This window comes from Silene latifolia, chromosome 10, assembly GCF_048544455.1.
Source record: "Silene latifolia isolate original U9 population chromosome 10, ASM4854445v1, whole genome shotgun sequence".
NCBI classification, from domain to species: domain Eukaryota; kingdom Viridiplantae; phylum Streptophyta; class Magnoliopsida; order Caryophyllales; family Caryophyllaceae; genus Silene; species Silene latifolia.
Window position 1 is genome coordinate 62900631 of NC_133535.1, and position 23252 is coordinate 62923882.

At 35.5% G+C, this 23252-nt stretch overlaps 1 non-coding gene across 1 annotated transcript; it reads right to left on the reverse strand.

The window, feature by feature from the left end:
- Positions 1–305: 305 nt before the first annotated feature.
- LOC141609795 (small nucleolar RNA R71) lies at positions 306–413 on the reverse strand. The gene has a single exon (XR_012527705.1). It is a non-coding gene; the product is annotated as a small nucleolar RNA R71 (small nucleolar RNA).
- Positions 414–23252: the final 22839 nt, after the last annotated feature.

Sequence of the window (23252 nt, forward strand, 5' to 3'; positions counted from 1 at the left end):
CCACACCTAACCGGTAATTTTATTGCCAAATCCGCATTCATACAACTAGTTGAGAGAAGTCAATTTAGAGGGATGCCTAGTGAAGACCATCATTCACATATGGAGACTTTTTGTGACTATTGTGATGCGATTTCTCAAACCGGAGTTACTCAAGACCAAATCCGATGGGTATTTTTCCTTTTTCTTTGATTTGTACCGCAAAGCAATGGTTGAAGAGCCTAGACAAGGCTACCCTTGGTATTGACTCATGGAAGAAGTTGGCACTTACTTTCGACAAGAAATTCTATCCTCCGGAGAAGACTAACATGTTGAGAGCCTAAATCACCGGGTTTAAGCAAAGAGATGAGAAATCATTGTATGAAGCATGGGAGAGATTTAAGGACACTTGTCGTTCTTATCCACACCATGGACTTTGCAAGTGGTTCCTTGTGCAACAATTTTGGAATGGTCTATATGAAGACTCCCGCAACATTCTCGATATGGGATTCAATGGAATGTTCACCAAAGTTGATGACAATCAAACATGGGCCAAAATCGAAAAGATGGTGGTTCACAATTCACAATATAGTAGGCCTCGAAAGGCTACTAGACGAGGAAAGCATGAGGTAGATTCCATCACTCAATTGAGTGCTCAACTAAGTGCTCATATTGACACCATCAATTTGAAGTTTGAGAAGGCCATGGCTAAGCTTGATGAAGCTTCCAAATCACCCAAACAACATGTTAATTCTATGATGGCATCATCCTCAATTCCAAGTGAAGTATGTGAGAGTTGTGGAACTTTGGGACATGAGCAAAGTGAATGTAGGGGAACAAGTGAACAAGTGAATGCTTTCCAAGCATACAAGAGTGGCACCCCTTATTCCAACTATTACAATGAGAATACCAAATTCCATCCAAATCGTTCATACAAGAGCCAAAATGTTAAAAACCCTCAACCAACATACACCCCGCCTCAATGAGAAATCAAGCTAAAAGACCCTTTTACAACCAAAGCCAAGGTTATCAAAATAAACCTTCATACAATCAATCAAATGACCAAAACTTTGATGTTCAAGAAGCGGTCCTCCAAATGCAAAAGAATCGACAAGAATTTTTTACCCAAATGTAAAAAGATAGCCAAGCCAAAGACATCACCATCAACAACATACTAGCCCACACCAAGATGCTAGAAACTCAAATGACTCAATTAGCATCTTCTAGCTCTCAAAGACAAAAGGGGCAATTACCACCTTAAAGTAATCCTCCAAGACATGAAACGGTGAGTGCCATCCATTTAAGGAATGGTACAAGATATGAGGGGCCGAAGAAGCCAATTGATGAAGATGTTGTGGATGCTAGTGACAAGTAAGGAGTTGTGGAGAACTCTATGGAAGAAGAACCCACCACAAATGAAGTTTCAAAGAAGAAGAATGAAGAGAAGGCTAAGGAAAAAGAGCCTATTGTGATTAGACTTCCATTCCCAAGTCGTCAAGCTAAGCCTAAGTTTGATGAACAACTTGGAAAGTTCATGGAGTTTGTGAAGAACTTAGAAGTCTCAATCCCATTCACAGAATTGATCAATCATTTTCCGGCCTATGCAAAATAAATGAAAGACATTCTTACCAAGAAGAAATCCATCTGGAAGCTAGAGACTATTGCCTTTACCAAAGGGAGTAGTGCTATTCTACAAGGGAGTTCCCTTCCAAAACTCAAAGATCCGGGAAGTTTCTCTATTCTACGCACCATTGGCGACACTACAATCAAGAAAGCATTATGTGACCTTGGAGCAAGTGTAAGTGTCATGCCATACTCGGTTTGGAAGAGGCTAGGAATGGGAGAACTCAAATGCACCAACATTACACCTCAAATGGCAGATCGATCAACAAAGATACCTTTAGGGATATGGGAGGATGTGCCCATGAGAATTGGCAAATTCTTCATCCCGGTAGACTTTGTTATAGTAGACATGGAGGAGGATTCCAACATTCCTATCATTTTAGGAAGACCTTTCTTGCACACCTCGGGAGAGGTAATTGATGTGAAACATGGAGAGCTCACACTTGAAGTGAGGGATGAGACAATCACTTTTAATCTTGACAAGACAATGAGAGCTCCCCGACTACATGAGCCATGTTTCATGATTGATCACTATAGCCGAGAAAGTGATAGGAAGAAGTTGGCATCTCAATGCAAAGATCAAGCTATGGGTAAAGAATCACCACCCATATAGAAGAAGAAAGTGGATAATATTCAAGATGCTATATCCGGAGAGCAAGGAAAGTTCAACAATAATGAGAGCTTGAATAGTTCAACCATGACACGTAATGAAGAAGGCCTCATTGGCCATGATAACAAGAAAGAGGAGTTGCTCTTGTCAACTCATGATACCATTGGGGAGCAAGCTAATGAAGTGTATGGTCTATGGGATGACGAATTTGAAGGATTAGTCAATCCCTACATTAGCAATGCTATGACCTTAGACCAAGGCTTTGGTGACCATCTTGACTCGAGTCACCACCATGAAGAACACAATGTGCAAAGGTCTATTAAAGATCTTTACAATGAAAATGAACAAGCCTTCAGTTTCTTCTACAAGGTGTTGAGCAACATCAACAACACCTTGGCTATGCCCCCTTGACATCTCATTCAAGAATGAGAGTTTGGTGGAGTCCTCCCTAAACCACCATTTGTAAATATTCTAACCCTTAACCTGCATTTTACTTCTTTTATTGCATTTTTGTCATTTCTTTGGATTTACAATTTCATACTTTGATCAAGATTTTCATTATGAGAGAAAGTGACGGAGGGATTTTAATGTGTTTTGATGTGTAATGTTTGATTTAGTGTGGGGATAGGAAATGCTAGGCAAGTCGAGCCTTAGAAGTGCACCCGCAACAATGAACAAAGGAATGAAGAAAGAATGATACGGGAAATGGAGATCCCCACGGGTGGAACTGAACCCGTGGGTACAGAGGAGAACGCGAGCGTCCCAGGGGGAATCCGCTTGAGCTGGCTTTGATCCGAGCATCCTGGCTCTAGGACGTGGGCCTTGGGAGTGCTGAGATTGAAGAATTAGGCCTGTTGCAAAATTTGAGCAGATTATATTGAAGACGCCCATCCTAGTCCTAAAGCCGAGGCTTGGCAACGATCTGCGCGTCATGGCCTGTGTAAAAACTTAAAGTTCACACTGACTATAAATCTGAGCGTCCCCTGTAGAAGACGAGCGTCCCCTACAGAAATCCGATCGTCTCCAGCAGAATCCGCGCGTCCCAGCACGGTTAGAAATTCCTGAGCATACTGACTCAGGATCCGAGCGTCCCCAGTCCAAGGCGCTCGTCCCCTGCTGCTACTTAGCTATAACACGGGTTACCTCCTTCCTTCCCCAATTCATTTCTATCTTATACAAACACAAACACACACCCTTTCTCCGTCAAAATCTTCAATCCCCTCATCAACAAAACACAAATTCCTCAACCAAATTCACCCAAATCAATACAAAACTTCTTCAAATCAAAATTAAACTACTCTTTTATCAACAAAAGACCATCCAAACATCAAAATCCTCAAAAATTGAATCGATTTTCTAGGGTTTGAGCACAATTTTGAAAATCCTAAAATCGATTGGGAATTGATTGAAGCTTGAGGAAACAAGGAGAATTCAAGCACAATATTGGTTTGTTGATACAAGTTTAACAAGGAGAACAACATGGCAAGAACAAAAGGTGGAAACAAGGCACCCACAACCTCAAATCTATCCAAAAGGCAACAAGCTCTTCTTCCCTCAAAGGCTATGGTAGTGCATCAACCAAGGGTGGAGATTCAAGAAATTGCTACGGTCATAGAAAAGTTGCAAGATTATCCAGAGGTAACTTTCATAAACGATCCTCATAGAAAAGCATTTGTATCCCTTACTAGAAAGACTATTTTACCTACCAAATTCATATGTCAAGATGCCTTAGACAAATTGGGTGTGCTTGGAAGAACTAAGACATTTTTTGAGTCCATGAAATTTCTTACCCTCTTTGAACTGCAAGAATTGACTTACCCTTCCCTTATCATGGAGTTCATAAGCTCTTTGAAGGTGACTAGGATAGATACTCGGAAAAATGTTGAATTCCGCCTTGAGAACAAGGATAGACGAATGTCTATGAGTGAGTTTGGCAAAGTTTTTGGTCTTGAAGAACATTATCATTATGAGAAAAAGCCTTCACAATATGATGCCGCACCTCTTTGGAAAGCGATCACCGGACGAAAATTTGAGTCTTTCCATGAGTGTCATGTTCTTTATGTCCATCATCCGGGCATAAGAGTGTGGCATAAGTTTGTGGGCAACACTTTAATTGCAAGAAAAGGCACCAATCACTTTACCGAGCTCGATTTTATCTACCTTGAATCCACCATGAATATCAACAAAAAGTTCACCAAAGCATACAATATACTTCAACTCTTACTTGATCGGTGGCTTAAAATCGATAATGGTAAAGAAGGAGCGGCTTTTATCGTCAACGGAGGCTTAGTGACATGGTTAGCCAAACATTTTAACCGAGATTTCAACAAAGACAAGACATACAAACCGGTTGAAGGAGGCAACCTTCTTGATTTAGCCACTATGATCAACAAGTTCCATTGGGTCAAGAATGATAATCTTGACAACAAGTTTGAGTGGCTCACTAAAGAATCTAAGTACTTCATCTTGCCTAGCAAAATATGCCGCATCAATGTCCGAAGTCCAAGCTACCTACTACCCATCTCCGATGAAGCCGAGATGATTATGAAGCAACATAGGGAATCGCATGCCAAGCCCTCCTCCTCCTCTATTGTGACTCCACCATATCCATTTGCTTACCATGAATTCACACCAATTGGCACTAATGTCGTGGTAGGCAACGACTACTTTACTCAATAAGGAAGCTCATGAGGATTGGGTCAATATTTACCGAGCTCAATATCCGCCCCTCCTTCATTTAGCTAGGCAAGGACTACTTGATCCTACATGTCCTTTGCTTAGTTGGGCGGATAGGGAGGTGTTCTTCCCAAATGCTTCTAGAGATGCCACCATGGATAGTGAAGTTGCTTAGGGGAAGGAGATTGTTGTTGATGACGGGGGAGGTAGTGACTCTTGCCATGAGGAAGAAGAGGAAGAAGTGCAAAGTCCAAGTGATGATGAAGATGGTGAAGCCTCCGGGTCCATGGAGGTAGATGATAATGATGATAATGAGGAAGATGATGATGATAGAAATGATGGTGATGAGGATGTCACAATTGAGGATTGACAAGCTTTTGGAGGATGCCACAATCCATTGTGAGTTTCCTACACCTCCTCTTAGCTTTATTTATGTCTCTTGTTTCAAATTTTTAATCTTGATCATTGGTTTTGAGTCCTAGCAACACTTAAAGGACTCCCACCTCGGTCCCATAGAGGTGTCTTATTTTGTTCCCACTTTTGAAAATCCATAGTGACAATTAGTTTCATGCATTGCATTTTTGTGCATGAACTCTCCCATTTTTACACTAGAAATAGTGTCTTACTTGGTTTGGGGAAGTTCAAACACAAGCATTGGGAGTTAATCTAAATTAGCTCTTCAACCAATAAATTCATGCATCATATAGTGTAGCTTAGAATGCATCACTTGTATGTGTATATGTCATATAGTTTGCATATTAGTATAAAAATCATGCATTCTCATTTAGCTTGCATAATTTCTTATCGTTTTGGCCATTGAGGACAATGCCCATACTAGTGTGGGGATGGGAAATTCTAACTTGACTTTTTAAATTAAAAATTATAAAAATTGAAATTTTTTGAAAAATGCAAAAATATGTTCTTTTATTTCACAAAAACAAAAACCATAAAAATTTGAAAAAAAACCAAAAACTTGTTCATTCCTTTATAGTGTAGAATTGTATATTTTGTATATACTTGTTTGTTTGTTTGTCTATCCTTTTTCACATTGATCGACTACGCCACATCCGAGGCATGAGGATTATGAAGACCGCATGGTATGACCTTTCCAATCTCCGTTTTCCTCTCTATATTAATGACTATGTGGCTTTATTTTGATTAATGCGGTATACACCAATGTGATTCTAGGAGTTGCATTTAGCTTATATGGCATACTAGTTGATAGAAGCATTTGCATAAGGTTATATAAATGATAGTTGCATCATGGCATGTAGTTGCATTTTAGAAAAATTTTGTGAAAACACCTATTTGGGAAACTTGACAAGTATATATAAGGCCCTTGTAGATACTTTTTCTTCTTAAGACTTTGCTTTAGAATGCTTCTAAAACCATGGCTTGTAGTTGCGTCATGGCTAGTATCCTTTGACCCATGGATAAAGGCCTAGTCAAGAGTACCTTGTGGTGTGATGACTCCTTGGCTACCGTTTATTCCAAGGTTACCCTTGAAACCATGAAACCATCTTCCACACCCATCACATTTTGTCAACAAAAGGGAATGGGCACAAAAATTTATAAAATTGAGTTCAAGTATTAAAATGAAAAAATCAAAAAGTTTACAAAATGCATCAATGAAAAGAGGAGCAAAAATAGACTCCTATGCTTCAAATTGGGGTGACTTTGAAAATGTTCAAAAATGCAAAAAGTTCAAAATTGTCAAGCATCAATTGTCAAACATCAAAGAAATGGCAAAAAGAAAGTGTTTTCAAAAATATCAAATGCCACAAGAAATTGGGGGGAATGACAACAACATCAAAAGCAAACTCTCATATGAAACTAAAAACACATTGATCCCTTTATTCATCGAACCCACTTTTGTGCATGGTAGATAGGGGACGACCCTTCTTCTTGTCTAGGCAAGAAGGGGAATTCCGCGATCCTCCAGTGTTTCTAACACCATAGGGAGACTACTCTTGACGAAAGCATTTAACGATTGAGGACAAAGGTGTTGGAGTATGTGTCCTCGACAATAACGCGATCACATGTTTAAATCCCATATTAAGAATGCTAAAGGGAATGCAATATTTTCTTGTCAACTAATCCACATTAATCGGTAATGATTGGCTGACTAGAGTTTGACATTACTGTCGTATGACGGTGATGATCAGTTGATCCCTTAAGGTCATACCTCTAGGGTAACGCTCTTAATTGACTAATTAATTAATTGTATGATGATACAAGTTAATTAATTCCTTAAAATTGAACAAATGATTTTGTGAGTAATAATACGTATCTTATTATAATTCGATTAAATAAGATTCGTACTAAGTAATTAAATTGTTTCATTACTTCAGGTTTATTTATTCTTTATGAAACAATTAAAATAAAGAATGAATTGTTTATTATAAATACAAGTAGTTGTGATTTATAATTCTATGACCCATTTTAAGTAATTGTAATTGTGAATTACTAAGTTAATTTTGTATGTGATTTATTTCATTTATATAATGATTTTTAATAAGTTAAAGATGCATTATTTAAATTACATGTCTAGTAACATGACCAATATGTCACACTATACAAATTAACATTTGACAAACTTAAAATGGGCCCATTTTAAATGGGTGAGCCGTGTAAATGGGATTATAGGGTTTAATTGTGTTTTGTTATTTTAATTAGTGGAAGACACTATGATTACCTACTAATCATAGGGTTGCATGCCTAAAACTCTTGAGAAGAGAAACAAGAAAAGGCATTGGGCACTCTTCCCCCTTCAACCTACCCGACCACCCTAAGAAAAGAGAAGAAGTTTTCTCTTCTTATTTTATACAATTCATTCACATAAGATACTTACTTAGAGAAGAACTTATCTCTCTAGTTTTTGTTGTTGAACACACTAGAAAATTCTCACAAATCTCTAATATTATTCCTCTATTACTAGAAGTAGTAATTTTATAATATTAGTAATAATTTAAGGATACGAATACTAATTTTTAGTAACAAAATTAGTACTTTGTCTAAGGGTGATTACCTTGGTACAATCCTTAAGGAGTAGATCCCATCATTGGATCTAGGGTTTTCTTGGGCATTTAGATTTTTTTCTTAAGAAGACTAACTTGGTAGGAGGCCAAATTAGTATAAACCATTCGGCCCTCATTGTAAGAATAATCGATTTTTCTTCTTACTTTGTATTTTGTTATGCATGCATAAGTTCCTTTTAGTTTATGACTTAACTAATAGATACATAGTTATTAGAAGTGTCTAATAAGAGATTGATGAATCTTTCAATTGGCATTAGAGCAAGAGTTGTTGCATGCATAATCGGTTTAGTTTTTCCGAGTTAAAATGTTAACATATAAAACTTGTATTTTGTGATTTATGATGATAAAGGTGAACGAAATTTTTTGCATGAATAAAATTCTGGTCCTAAATTGATTTTTGGTGATTTGTATTATTTATGGTATTTTATTGCTCTTTAATATGTTTTTTAGTATTTTTATTACATTTTATTGAATAAAATGTCCCTTAAATTACTAAAATTAGTTAGACTATGATTCTGACCATAAAATTTTTACACGACCTCACATGCATATTTTATACATTGTATTTAAAATTTACTACAAAATGGTTTTATATTGCATGTTTTATGATTTTTACATGATAAAAATTTATTAAATGGTGGTATTTTGGTTTAAATTGGTTAGACTTCGTTAATACCCATGAAATTTTAGTATGTTGTCACATACAATATTTACACACTGTATGTAAATTTTCAGATAAAATGGTTTTATTTTGCATGATTTATGATTTTTAGATGTAAAAATCACATAAATAGTGCCTATTTTAGCAAAATATAGCTAAAATGAATTTTATGGCATGAAATTTTTCCCCAGTGTTGTATATATGATATGAACATCAGATCTAAAGTTGAATGTTAAATTTAGTTTGATTTGTGTGGTTATTAATTTTTATGAGATATAAATTGAAGAGAAACCTTAATAGTCATAAATATAAAAATTCGATTTTGGGCTTAAAATTTGTCATTTCCAGGTTCAAGAAACTTATTTAGAATATTCAAATTTTTAATTTTGATTTATTGCATAATTTTATCTTTAATTTTGAATTAAAGGGTTAAAATTATGTTTTATACGATTTATTTGTGAAATAAATTAAAACAATTTAAGGGCAATTTTTTATTAAAATTTTGGAATGTTGGGAATTTTCCAGAATATACAACATTTTGATTTGAAATCTTTGGATGTTTATGACTTTATTGGGAATTAATTCCTTATTATTATGAATAATAGTGTTTAAAGAGCAATAATAAAATATCAAGTTGAATTATTGTCAAATGTTTAGTGAAGACTAAATTTTTGAGTCCTAAGAAGGTTGGGGTAATTAACTTGGACATAGATTTGATTTATGTAATATTATGTGATTTTAAAAGGTTAATTATCACAATAATCCATAAAACCGAGCCAAATACACGATATTAACTTAAATAGGGCGATTTGGCACATCACATGGCATGTTTCATACATATTTGAATTGTGCATTTTTAGTATGATTGTCATATTTTATTTTATATAATTTTGAATTATGTAATTTGTACTTAGTATGGCGTTATTTTTTAATTGATATTTCCCGAAATGAATGGAGATATCGATTAAGTTGTAATTAATGTGATCTCGTATCACTTTATTTTATTTTGGTTTTTCTTTTTATATTGTATAAAGTAGAAAAACTATGTAATTTATTTATTCCGGAGTTCCTTGAAGATGGTGTCATTCAAGAAGGCAGTCCAACAAAGACGATGTTGCCTTGGAGTGCGTGCCAAATGAAGTTCAAGGGACCAAAGGAATTGATTTCTGAATTTGTAAATAGTTTATTTGATTTACTATTTTAGGAAGGCCATACTAGGATTTTATCGTTTTTGCTTTGCATTTGTTTTATATATGTTTGCATGCATAGCCAAATCGCCATAACTACACATGCATATTATTTTATCGAGTCATCGACCGTGTCAATTATAATTATCGTAGTTCACCGCTTTAGTTCACTTCAAACGTGATAGATAACAAATTGACAAGACCTCTCACTAAAAATAATTCAGAATTAGCCTTACCAAATAGTAGAACCATGAATCCCAATTTCAGGAGGAAGTAGGCTCGGCTCACCGGGGTGCTAAACTTTTTACGTTGGGTAAGTGGGTAGTAAAATGTTATTACATGGAAATTTGGATTGAGCTCAACGGAAGTATTCGTGACAGTTGTCGCATATGTTCCCGACTAAAGATAAATATTAGAGTAATTTTATCGACCGAGAATTCTAGAAGTAGAATCGATTAAAGAATTAATCCACCGAGTTATAATGATTAGGGATGAATCGGCATACCGTGCCCGAGTTGATATGAATTTGGATCTCGGGATCATTTATAATAGTTGGGTAGAGGTCACTGTATAAATGTTTAAAACTTGTTAAAATGTTTACAAGAATTATTGGAACAATAAATGTACATTAATTCCTTGACTTCCTATTTTGTAGTCGAAATTGTTTTCTCAATTGCAATGGCAACTCCAAATTCATCCGCAGCCACTAGCTCGAACACTTTCACCAATGTTTCATGGCTCTGATCCTTCATGGATCGTTGTAAATTAGAAAATAATGGGTCCAAATTCGCCGATTGGGACGCTCAACTTCGCTTGGCCGCGGAGGGTGACGACAAGCTTCGTTACCTTACCGAGGCCTCTTCCGCCGCACCTAACGTTAGGTCTACCCCTGCCGCTAGGCAAGCCTATGAGACTTACCCAAAGGAGTCGGTCGCGATCAAAAATGTGTTGATCTTTTCTATGGAGTTCAAACTCCAAAGGAGTGCTATAAAGATTAGCACCACCTATGAGATCTATACGAAGCTTGTGACCGTGTTTTCACAAGCTCCGAAGATCATTCAATATGAAGCGGCATCAGCATTCTTCGATCTCAACATTAAGGAGGGCCAAAAAGTTAGCCCTCATGTGCTCAAGTTGATGGAGCATGTTGAGACTCTAAAATTGCAAAAGGTAGAGATTCCCGAAGAACACATCGTTGATCGAATTCTTCATTCCTTAAACAAGGTTAAGGCATATATTCAATTTAGGGTGAATTTTAATATGCAAAACTTGAAAGTATCCCTCGATGAATTGCACAAAATGCTTGTGCAAGCCAAAAGGGACATGGGGCTAAATTCTAGCACCACCAAGGATGTGCTCAACATTAATCAAAAGAGCAAAGGGAATTTCAAGAAAGGTGGTAATAAGGTAAAGAAGCAAACCCCCTACAAGAACAAAGGAAAAGCTTGTGAAGCTAGCTCCTCTAAGCCCAAGAAGGGTGCCCAGTCCGAGGACAAATGCCACTATTGTAATGGTGTTGGGCATTGGAAGAGGAATTGTCCAAAGTACCTTGGCAATATAAAGGCTGGAAAGGTTATTCCAGTAGGTAAATAACAATCCCTATCTTTTATGTTTCGATCTCAACTTTGCTATTTTGATACAAGTTGTAATGATTACGCTTTTTATTGTAATTAGGGCATCCTAGCAAGGACACGGGCAAATAAAAGCAAGCCTAGAAGATCTTGAGGGAAGCTAGATGTAGCCGCCCATGGTGCTAGATCGATGGAAGTTTGGCTTTATTTTGTTTTGTCTTTATTTTCATGTTGTATTTTGAAATTTTAGAACTATTTGATTTCCTCGTTTGACTTGTAAATTTGGTTGTTTCCTTAAACAATGGTTATATTTTGGATATTGATGACTTGGTTTACAGCCCAAGTCACTTACTTTGTCGTATCGTTTGTTCTAAAATTTGTCATCATACACTACTTGCATCAAGAAACATAAGATTATCGACTTAAATTGATCAAATAGACAATTATAATGATTGAGTCATTATATGTCCATAAGCTATGAATTCGATTCTCCTTATGCCATTGTGACTAAAGTCACAACTTACTTATATAAAATCAATTATGAAGTTATGATTGAGTTGTTGAACTCACACAAGGGAACGTTACCAACCTTATTTGATACACCTATCAAATTTAAATCGTCTAGTCTATATTATCCTTTTAACATGTCTTGATTAAATCACTATAAAGTTGATATGTGATATGTTTTCCTCCTTCACCATCATTATTTGTGGCTCAAATGCTATCTTTGGAGAAAAAAAGGGTATTTTTCCTAAAGATAGAGTGGGAGTGAATTTAGCCACAAACCTTAACTAGAAGGAAACTACGCGAGGAGACCAAAAGAAGATGTTTTGAAGGGAACTACGTGAGGAGACCAAAAGAAGATGTTCTTAAGGGAACTACGTGAGGAGACCAAAAGAAGATGTTCTTAAGGGAACTACGTGTAGCGTTCTTGGAAAATAAGATTTTGATATATGAAGGGATATAACTAGAGATTTTAAAATTCGACATTTTACTTAAGAGCCTCATGAAAATAAAATTGTGTCTTTGCAATTAAATGGATTTATTTAGGATTATTGAGACCAATCTAAAGTAAATAGAAATTTATGATTAGAGTTGCATAGAATGGCATGTCGATGTCTACGAATGCTAAGTTAATTGTTAACTATGCTAAAGATTCAAATCATTGCTATACCTCATTATGAAAACAAGTAAGGTATTAAAACCACTTTCCAAAAGGGCATTTTGGAAGGGATATGTGAATAACATATATGGTTTTAACTAAAGCAATGATCATTCAGATTCATGTAATATTTCGAATAAGTTGTCGAAATTGAAACATGTGTATACATGAACTTGAGTGGGAGCAAGAGAATGTCATGTTTAGACATGAAGTTCAGTGGGAGAAATCATGCTTCAAGAATTGCATGAATTATTACTCATTGGAAATGACGTGCAAATAAGTTTTTCAGTTCTGGATGAAATTAGACATTATGCAAATCTATTGTAACATGGGATGTTAGATTGGCACTGGGATGGGTATATTATGATGATAATGATCCTTCATCTTAAAGGGATCAACCACTTAAGTAGGTTATTCAGATTGATGAAAATTGAATTTGTTGGAGTATTTGTCCTCCACAATAGTGCGAGATAATATTATTAAATCTCATTAAGGAATATGCATGGGATATTCATTGGCAATACTAGTCAGCTGATCAACGTATATCGGTAACGGTTGGCCAACTAGGGTTTGACATTACTGTCGTGAGACGGCGGTGTTCAGCTGATCCCTTTCGGTCACACCTAGAGGAACGAGCCCCAACACGAAAGCTAATTAATTGTATGAGATACAGTTTAAATTAGTCCCTTGATTAAATTGACTAAGAGTTAGTCGATTAAATTGATTTAGAGAGATATCGAGTTGTGAACTCGAGGTGCGGAAATTATTATTTAATTATGCGGTAATTGAATAATAAATTATTTGAGACGGGAATTAATGATTAAGCAGTTAATTATTAAATTAGTACTAATTGACTAATGTAATTAGTATTAGTACGTAATATATATGTGTAGCGGTACACGTATATTTACGTAGTGTCTTGGACGAAATTAATCGAGTAGCATTTAAACATAAAACGATGTTTGAATAAAAATTACACGTATTTGTGCCACAAATATAAGAACCAAAATGGACCCGTAAATGGGACATTAGACCGTGTAAATGGAGTGTAGTGGATTATCATAATTGTTTCACTTTGCTTATTTTTCTACCATAAGTTGTCATATGATCATTATGCATGTTATAATGGATTGGACAAAAATAATAAAATCACTCCCTCACTCCACCTACTCCCTCCAACCGTGCTCCCACTTCCTACAACACTTTTGTGTTGTTTATTTTAACACACTACTTCATTTGTGCATTTGCATGTGAAATGGTTGTTGGTCTTTTCTCTCTAAAATAATAAAAACCCATAATTTACTAAGATGTTAGTAAACAAAATTATTACTAAGATTGTTAGTAATATTTACATATTATCAAGGGTAATCTTACTTAATATCTAGTTAATATTAGTAAGGTTGTTGGGTAAGTTCTTGGGTGGATTAAGGAAGGAGACCTTCTATTTTGGAGGTTTGTTTTTGGAGGATCTTCCACATTCATATAGCTCAAGAACAAACTAGATAGGTGATCTAGTTTGTGCCCATTTTTACCATCAAAATCTATGTAAGGAAATTGTTTTTCCTTAATCTTTATGTTAATATGCTTTTATATTGCATGCATGTTACATAGATCACTAAATGAACATATAATGAGATAATTTGTTACTAATTAGAGAGTCTAATTAGGATCTATGATCTATCAAAGTGGTATCAGAGCTTAGGCATGTAATTTGCATGTTGATTTTAAGCATATTAATAAATTATGAGATAATTTATAAAAACTCAAAAATTGTGTTAGAAGAGGTTTTAGCATGAAATTTTTGGGACATGCATACCTACTGATCTCAAAAGATTTGTGGTAAATTTTGGTGAATTATGAAGTTATTTTGCTATTTTTAATGATTTTTGGTAGAAAACAGAGTCAAAATGCCGTATTTTAGTTAAAAATTGACTAAAAGTAGTTAAAAGTTAATTTGGGCTATGGAAATTTTATGGTATTTCATGCATGTTTTCTACTGATTGTATGCTAAATTTTGAAGGTTGGTTTGAATTTTGCATGTTTATTGATTTTATGAGATAAAAGTCGATAAAAGTGAAATAAATTAATCATAATTTCGAAACAATTGATTCTGCCGTTGATAAATTTATGTACATTTGAAAATGTTATTTAAAAGATAAAAGTGAAATTTAAAATTTTCTTTCACCTTGTTTTGATGTTTATTGGTTTTAGTGGTTAAAAACCGATAAATATCGATCTTTTTCTTCATAAATTTTATCCAAATTTATTGGGGCAATTTTTCTGACATTTTGGTGTTCTTGGGAGTGTTCCAGAATACTCAAATTTTTTGTTTCAATTTTTGGGTAATGTTTCAATTATTTTGGATTTTTACTTAAAATTATGATTTTACCAATTAAATTAGTATACTATCACCAAATCAAACTAATTATTCATCATAAAATTAGTGAGGACTAATATTGAGGTCCAAAACAGTTTGGACTTAAATGAGATTTAAGAGTTGATTATTGATTTTTACATGTTAAAAATCGATTAAATCCACAAAAACCGAGATGGATACCAACGATTGATTGATAGGGCGATTTTGGCATCTTTTTACATCATTTTAAGCATATTTATTTAAGTTGAATGAATGATTGTCATTTATTTAAAGTATTTATCTTATTGTACCTAGTATGGCCTAGTTTAATTTTAATCGTTATTACCCGAAATGAATGGGAATAGCGATTTGTTTGTAATTAAATACGATCTCGTATCGTCGGTTTGTAATTAATTAATAGTTTTATTTATTTTATTAATTAATGTATAATAGGAATAGCTATATAATTTAAATTGTAATAGTTATTCTTACCGGCGGTTCCAAAAGACGGATTACATCGAGACGGAGTCTATTTTTGGAAGGTGTTCCAAATCCCACAAGAAGAAGCCACTTTTGGAATGAAGAGGCAAGTGACCAAGGAGTTGGCTTCCGAAATGTAATAGACTAGTTTTTATTAACTAGGTGGCTATACTAGGATTTATTCATATGCTTACTTGTTTGCTTGTTTTATTTTCGCACATGCCAAAATCGCCATTCACATGCATTTTATCTTCGCGATTGTCAATTCAAGTCATTTACATTCACCGACTTAGTTCACTTATAGGGAATTTATGACTAAATTGACAAGATCTCTCACATAACTAAAATTGAGATTAGCCTTACCAATTAGTAACATCTATGAATCTCTTGTTCATTAGAGACACGCTCGCCCAAGCGGGGTGTTCTCTTTTTACCTTGAGTAAGTAGGGTGGTAAACGGTTATCACACGCCAAAATTGGTTGGACTCAACGGGATATAAGACGGTCTTGTGTTCCGGGGCTAGTAGATGGATTTAAGGAAATTCGTCGACCAAGAGTTCTACAGGTAGAATTAGTAAACGTGACTTACCGAATTTACACAATTATGGGATGTTTCGCCCAAGCGATGCTCATTTTTGTTTAATATTTGGGTCTTGGAATCATTTATATAATTTAATGGGATATCATTATATAAATGTTAAAACTTGTTAAAGATGTTTCACAAGTAAAATTAAAACATTGAATGTTAATTTTTCCTATTTTTAGTTCATTCTCATAAATGTATGACATCGCTCACTTCATCCTCCTTTCTCTATTTATTGTTATACTTTTTTTTCATTCTTTCATAGAAAGCGGTTTCTTTGAAGGAATTAATGATTGGTAACATGATTTACTAATTCACCTACATAAGCTTACAACGATTTTTGCGGTTATTATACAACTTAATTAACGTCCATACATATTAAAAAGGGGGTTTCATGTTGCAAAATCATATTACGAGTTTAAAAGGAAGTCACATTTTATCAAGAGAGTCTTGATTTCGGAAGTGACACCTCCGTCATGATGATGACATATTAGTTTTAATTACTCAAGTGTATTTCAAAAGTTTGCGAAAAGAGTTTTCAAAAACACTTATAATACTCCAATATGATACCGTCAAATGGCTCACTTCGAGAAAGGCCAAATCGATTGTTTATGCGCTAAAGAGTTTAGGCATATGATAACAATTGAACGGTTAGGTAGTCCAATTTCGCAAGAAGTTGAGATTTTACCACATGTTTCACTCACTTTATAACTCTCACTAAGTGTATAAAATATCACGAATGACATGAATAAAGGTCTTCATGAGATTCATTTTTGCTTGATTGAAGCAAAGAGGAATGTGAAAGTGAGTGGGAGTTAAGAAGATCAACCCTAGATGTATGCGATAGAACAAAGTTGAAAGAGACATCTACTCAATGGATAGGCTAGTTCCACTATCTTGGTATGAGATACCAAGTATGGGTCATTTCTTTGTAAAGAAGTTTACATGAATTGACAAAACGTAAGACGTCTAGCATAGAACATTTTTGTATCGAAATGGTGTTAGAGTAGCAATGATTTCGATAGGGAAAAATGTACCTAAATTTGGTTTTAAAAGAATGTAATTATCTATGTTTATACATAGAAGGCATCACTCATATGATTTAAAACAAAATGTTGTACCTACTCCTATGATAACTTGGTGGTTGGTTTAGACCACTTAAGTTAGAGGAATTTTACATTTTTCACGAAAACTAAATGTTATACTATCTTGTATATTTTAATGTCTCTAATTCGGTGAACCAAATTTGATCAAACCTAAAATAAATTCGTTTAAACGAATAAACGATAAGCACATTGAACAACCATTTGATTGAGAATCTTATGGTGTGTGCATAAATTATGTTTTCTTTTCAAAAGAAACACAATAGTGAGGTGATTGACCATATACATATAGATGTGTAAGGCCGATTGTTGGTTATAAATATACTTCGTTACTTTTATCGTAATGTTAAGTAGATATGAAAACATCGTATCTATTTAATAAGACATAAAAGTGATTTTTGAAACGTGTTATATTTTCAAAATGAAGTAGTAAACCAAAAGCATGACAAGATCATAATGTTGATCGGAAATTTCAAAGTAATGACTTTGAAGATCAAATGGGTAATATCAAGTAATGACCTTGATAATCACTAAGAAGATTGTGAACCATAGAGTATGGTATAGTCAAGAAGATAAACCAAACTTTATGAGATATAGTTTGAGTTTTTTCGCAATTTTGTAAGCAATTTTCTCACTAAAAGTTTAAAACCCGACTATAATAGCCTTAATGACTCCATATGAGATATGGGTAGGGAGGGTCCCTAACTTGTCATTATTATACATTTGGGACCATAAATGTTTATGTTCAGAACCAATTTATGTATATGTGAGGGTTATCCAAAATTGAACCACTGGTTTTTACTCCTCCAAAACGATAACAAAGAGTTTGTGGCTCGTAATGCTGTCTTTCTAGAAAGATTTTCATTTTCTGGAAGACAGAGTGGTAGAAATTTTGAACGCACGGAAGTCCATTACCCACAAACTGAGTATAATGCAAGAAGACGTTCTTTATTGCGGCTCAGTGGTGAGTACAATGCAAGAAGACGTTCTTTATTGTGGCTCAGTGGTTATAAGGAGATACTTTTGCGATAATATTGCGTTACTTTTCAAAAGTGACGAATCTTAAACCCTCATCAAAGGCTTTTCTATAGCATGAACTCTATGTGATGGCGTGGCACCATGCAATTTGAATTGGTCTCCTTACACAAGATGTGATAAGGAAGGAAACACGAGATGTTTTTGAGACTTGATTTAAGCTGAATACTTTGGTAGGTTACCTTGATCTTGTCGTAAAGGTTACATAAGATGTTTAAAATTTGGGTTGGTTATAGAGAGTTTTGTGACAAACCAAATGTCTTTATCAATTCGTATGTTCTTAGCAATATAGCTTCTCATGAGGATGAGATTCGGAAAATTAATAACGAAACTTTCTCCTTGGGAGAAGTTTTTTTGATCTTGTCAATGCTAAGAAGCCAAGCATGCTTGAAAGATCCCTTTTGTGATCTATATACGTTAAAGAGTTGGAACTTTGGGTTCAATCATGTAGTCTATCAAAATGTTATTACTTGAGTGTCGAGGTACCATGATGATACATGGAGTTTAGTGGGAGCTAAAGTGAGTTTCTTAGTCTAAATATGTGTTTGACATATTAGTGACTAGAAATATTCTCGGGTGAATATTTGAGAGTAGCATGGTGCATCATAAATATCTGGATCTAATGAGATAGATCTCCATGGATATTAGCATTATAGTCAAGAGACTTATGTGATAAGACTCTTAACTCATTCAAGTTGTTGAACAATAAATATGATCTCTTGTGCTTCCGATGCAGGATCTATTAAATATGCTAAAAGCTTCTCTCGTCGAGACTTATCATGTTGAGAATATGAGAAGTTATTACCAATCATTTCCTAGTGAGTGTTACTAGATGATTATCAAGAGAATCCTTGAGTACTTGAGAAGCACTGAGAATTTACTCTTGTAGTTTGGAGGAATTTATGAATTTCGAGTAAAAGGATTACACAGAAACATTCCTACGCTTATAAGATGTTATGGGCCTCGTTAAGGAATGGTTAGCATATAAGGGTGCTATGTGCATAAAGAATAATATGTATAAGAAGTTATACATATATGTATAAGAAGTTATACATGTATAAAGCAGATATGTATGAGGAGTCATACATAAAGATGTCATATGAAGGATGTGTATGTATAAGTGTTATACGTACAAATCATGAACGAAAGCTAAGTACATTACAACATCCGATGTTGTAAAAGAGATAATTGATAACCGGATTTTAATGGAACTAGAGTAGTTCTGTTTGCCGAATATCGTTTCCCGAGAGACTGTGAAAACAGTGGGAGTGTTTGACTGGCTTCAGAACCAGAGTCTAAAACTTCCTTAGACATGTACTTAAAAAGGCTCTATGTGATGAAAAGATTGCATAGAACAAAGGAAAATAGCAATGGAAATTAGTGTGATGCAACTGTTGCTAATCCTATAACCAAAACCGTAGGCATAAGGTAGACATGATGGTTATGTCATCTAAATGTGATTGAAGAGTATACCTTCATTGTTAAAGATCGTTATGTAAATATTGGATAACGTATTAATATTTACGTAAGTCATGTTCGCATTCATTGTTTGAGTCTCTTTAAGAACTCAATTATTTAGTTTGACTGATAACAAGAATACCTTGTTTATCCGAATTGGTTGTGGAGACAATGTTGAACCCCAATTCAAGTGAATAGGATGAACATTGTATTAGCCCCTAGTCACTTAATGAGGTGACGTCTCGGAGTGACTAGATTGTAAGACGATTGATGGTAGGTTCAGCACCATAAGGTCATAAGGATGACTAGTCGTTTACATAGGCAGACTGTGGGACACTTTGCCTGGTAGTGACATTTATAGAGTCCCTTAGGCCTATTACAGACGCCTGGTCGTGGCAGGGACTTCTATGATATTCCTATGAGTCGATTCTTTAAACTGGAGACTATTATCTGAGCAAGTGCAGTTTTCGAGTGACTTTGGTTTTTGTCCTCGGTCGTGCCGTGAAAGGGGGCCAAAGGACATCTACTGGTTCATGGTGATCTGTATTGTGCAAAAGGATAGATAGGGCAAACATGAATTGTCCACCCACGTTGGGTTTTAACATCTCAAGGCCACTCGAGGAGTTATGACTACAAATGCGTGGCCACGCTCGGAAGTAATCTGTGGGAGATTTTTCCGGTCAGGTAGTCACACTCCCGATCGGGAAAACCACTCACGATATGTTCATGTGCAAGTGCGACCTAAAGACACCTTGTATTGAGTGGGAGATTGTTGTTAAAACGGACAAGAGAATCGGTAACACATCCTTGTAGAGTACAAGCAGGATATTGTTGGGATAAGGACTTGTCCTCAATTGTGTGTTATAATCATCGCACAACTTGTCTCGGACAAGTGGGAGATTGTTGGAGTATTTGTCCTCCAGAATAGTGCGAGATAATATTATTAAATCTCATTAAGAAATATGCATGGGATATTCATTGGCAATACTAGTCAGCTGATCAACGTATATCGGTAACGGTTGGCCAACTAGGGTTTGACGTTACTGTCGTGAGACTGCGGTGTTCAGCTGATCCCTTTCCGTCACACCTAAAGGAACGAGCCCCAACACGAAAGCTAATTAATTATATGAGATACAGTTTAAATTAGTCCCTTGATTAAATTAACTAAGAGTTAGTCGATTAAATTGATTTAGAGAGATATCGAGTTGTGAACTCGAGGTGCGGAAATTCTTATTTAATTATGCGATAATTGAATAATAAATTATTTGAGACGGGAATTAATGATTAAGCAGTTGATTATTAAATTAGTACTAATTGACTAATGTGATTAGTATTAGTACGTAATATATATGTGAGGGGTAATATCCGTATACTACCCTATAAAATTAGGACTATAACGCAAAATTTACATGTGATTATGGTCATAAAACGAAAAACATAATGAAACGATTAAGATATAGAAATAACCTTCGGTCCTAGTGCAAAAAGACAATGAGAGATCAAGGTAGATCTCCTCCTAATTGTTGCACCCAAGATTGTCCGAGTAATGCCCTTGTGCTAGAATGAATCCTCTAATTGCCTTGCAATATAGAGAGGATTGTTTTGTGAGTTTCGGTTAGATGAGAGATCTAGAATTTTGAGAGAGACAATTCCCAAAACCCTAATTTGTTTTAGCAAATGACAATTAGGTTAAGCAAAAGGAGAAGCTCTCCTTTTGTTCTCCTAATCTCGGCCAAACCGAGTGAGAGGAAGAGAAATGGGCTTTTCCATTTCCTCTTCACTTAAACTCGTGGTACGACCCGAAATGCGCTAAATGTATATGACACGGTTTAATTATAAACCGTCATCGGTTATCGGTTATTAAAGCATCAACTAATAAGACGGATTAGTTGAATTATTAATACATGTCCGACAAAGACAATATTGTATAATTATATTCAATATACATTAATCAAATATAAATCGTTTATATTTAATTTTACGAATTAATCGTTAAATTCGTCTTAGCCATTTTTATTTAATCCGTATTAAATAGAATATCTCAACATCACATTTTTGACTAATTAATAGTCAAATAACTCAGACTAACTGGTTAGTCAAATTTGGCATCTACATGACTGTATTTTCATACCGTCACATTTCTCAAACGTATCCTATAGGTGTGACTTTTAGGGACCAGTTGATCACCGCCATCTGTATGACAATAACGTCAAACTTATCTAGCAAGCCAACCGTTATTGATAAACGTGGATCAACTGATAATAATACCAAAAGTATACCCTTTGATCCTTTTAGAGATTTATAAGTCCTTGCACTAACTGTTAAGGACACCAGCCCCAACAAGCTCCCACTTGTCCGTACAAGTGTATGTGCAATGACGTTATCCGCACTAACTGGAGGACACAAGCTCCAACAAACTCCCACTTGTCCGTACAAGTGTATGTGCGATAACCGATTCTCATATTCATTTAAAATTTCTCCCACACAATGTAAAACAATTTGCTGATCCGGATCCACAAAGGTCGTATTTTACAATCGATCTGGATCAAGAGTGGTTTCCCCGACTAGAGAGTAACTTAACCGATAAAACGAATCCGTATCCGAGCATGGCCATGCATTTCGATTCTGACTCCTCGAGTGGCCCCGAGAAATATCGAGTACATGATAAAGGCTGAATATTTCCTTCAACTCGAACTCCTTCCGATTCTAAGCACGATGAAATGACCCGAAAAAATCTACTTGGCCCCCTGTTCCGGATGACCGTGAGAAAGAAACCAAAGTCACCCAAAATCTGCCTTAGTCTCAAGAGACAATCGATAGTCAAAAGAATCGACTCTTAGGATCACCATGGAAGTCCTATCCACGACCGGGCACCGAATGTTATAAAACATTTAGGACTCCACGTCGATGTCACAATTGTGTCCTACGAGATATCCGTATAAATCGCCTCTTTGATTGGTCGATCAACCGGTTGACTTATGGCTCGTTGAACCCACCATCAACCAACGTCACAAAATAATTGCCAGAGTTATCGGCTCATGTGGGCAATTAAGGACTGAAAAATATAATGTTCGTTCAATTCACTTTGTGGTGTTCAAAAATTGTCGTACAATTCCACATGAAAAACAAAATATATAAATATCAAAACGATGATGTCGTATAGAGTACAAACGAGAATGAATCTAATCCATAAAAGAGTACTACAACTTAGGAACACGTTTAATTCCCATGGAATTAACATGCCCTTCATGCTTATCTTGTCGTAATGGTTTAGTGAGAGGATCTCGCTATGTTATCATCTCGTAGCAATCTTTTCTATCACTACTTCCTTTTGCTCCACGTAATCCCGGATTAGATGAGCTTTCCGTTGTACATGTCTAGACTTGTTGCTAGACTTATGCTCCTTAGCTTGGAAGATGGCACCACTATTGTCGCAATAGATGGTGATCGGGTCATTCGAACTAGGCACTACGATAGCCCATGTAAGAATTGACGCATCCATATCGCTTCCTTTGTAGCTTCAGACGCGGCATAGTACTCGGACTCGGTCGTAGAATCTGCTTAATGATTTGTTTCGAACTCTTCCAGTGATCATGCAGCGCCATTAAGAGTAAAAACGAATCCAGACTGAGATTTCGAGTCATCTCGATCCGTTTGGAAGCTAGCATCTGCGTAACCGGTTGCGCATAGCTTTTGAGGGCCTCCATAAGTCAATGCCCAATCTTTAGTCCTCC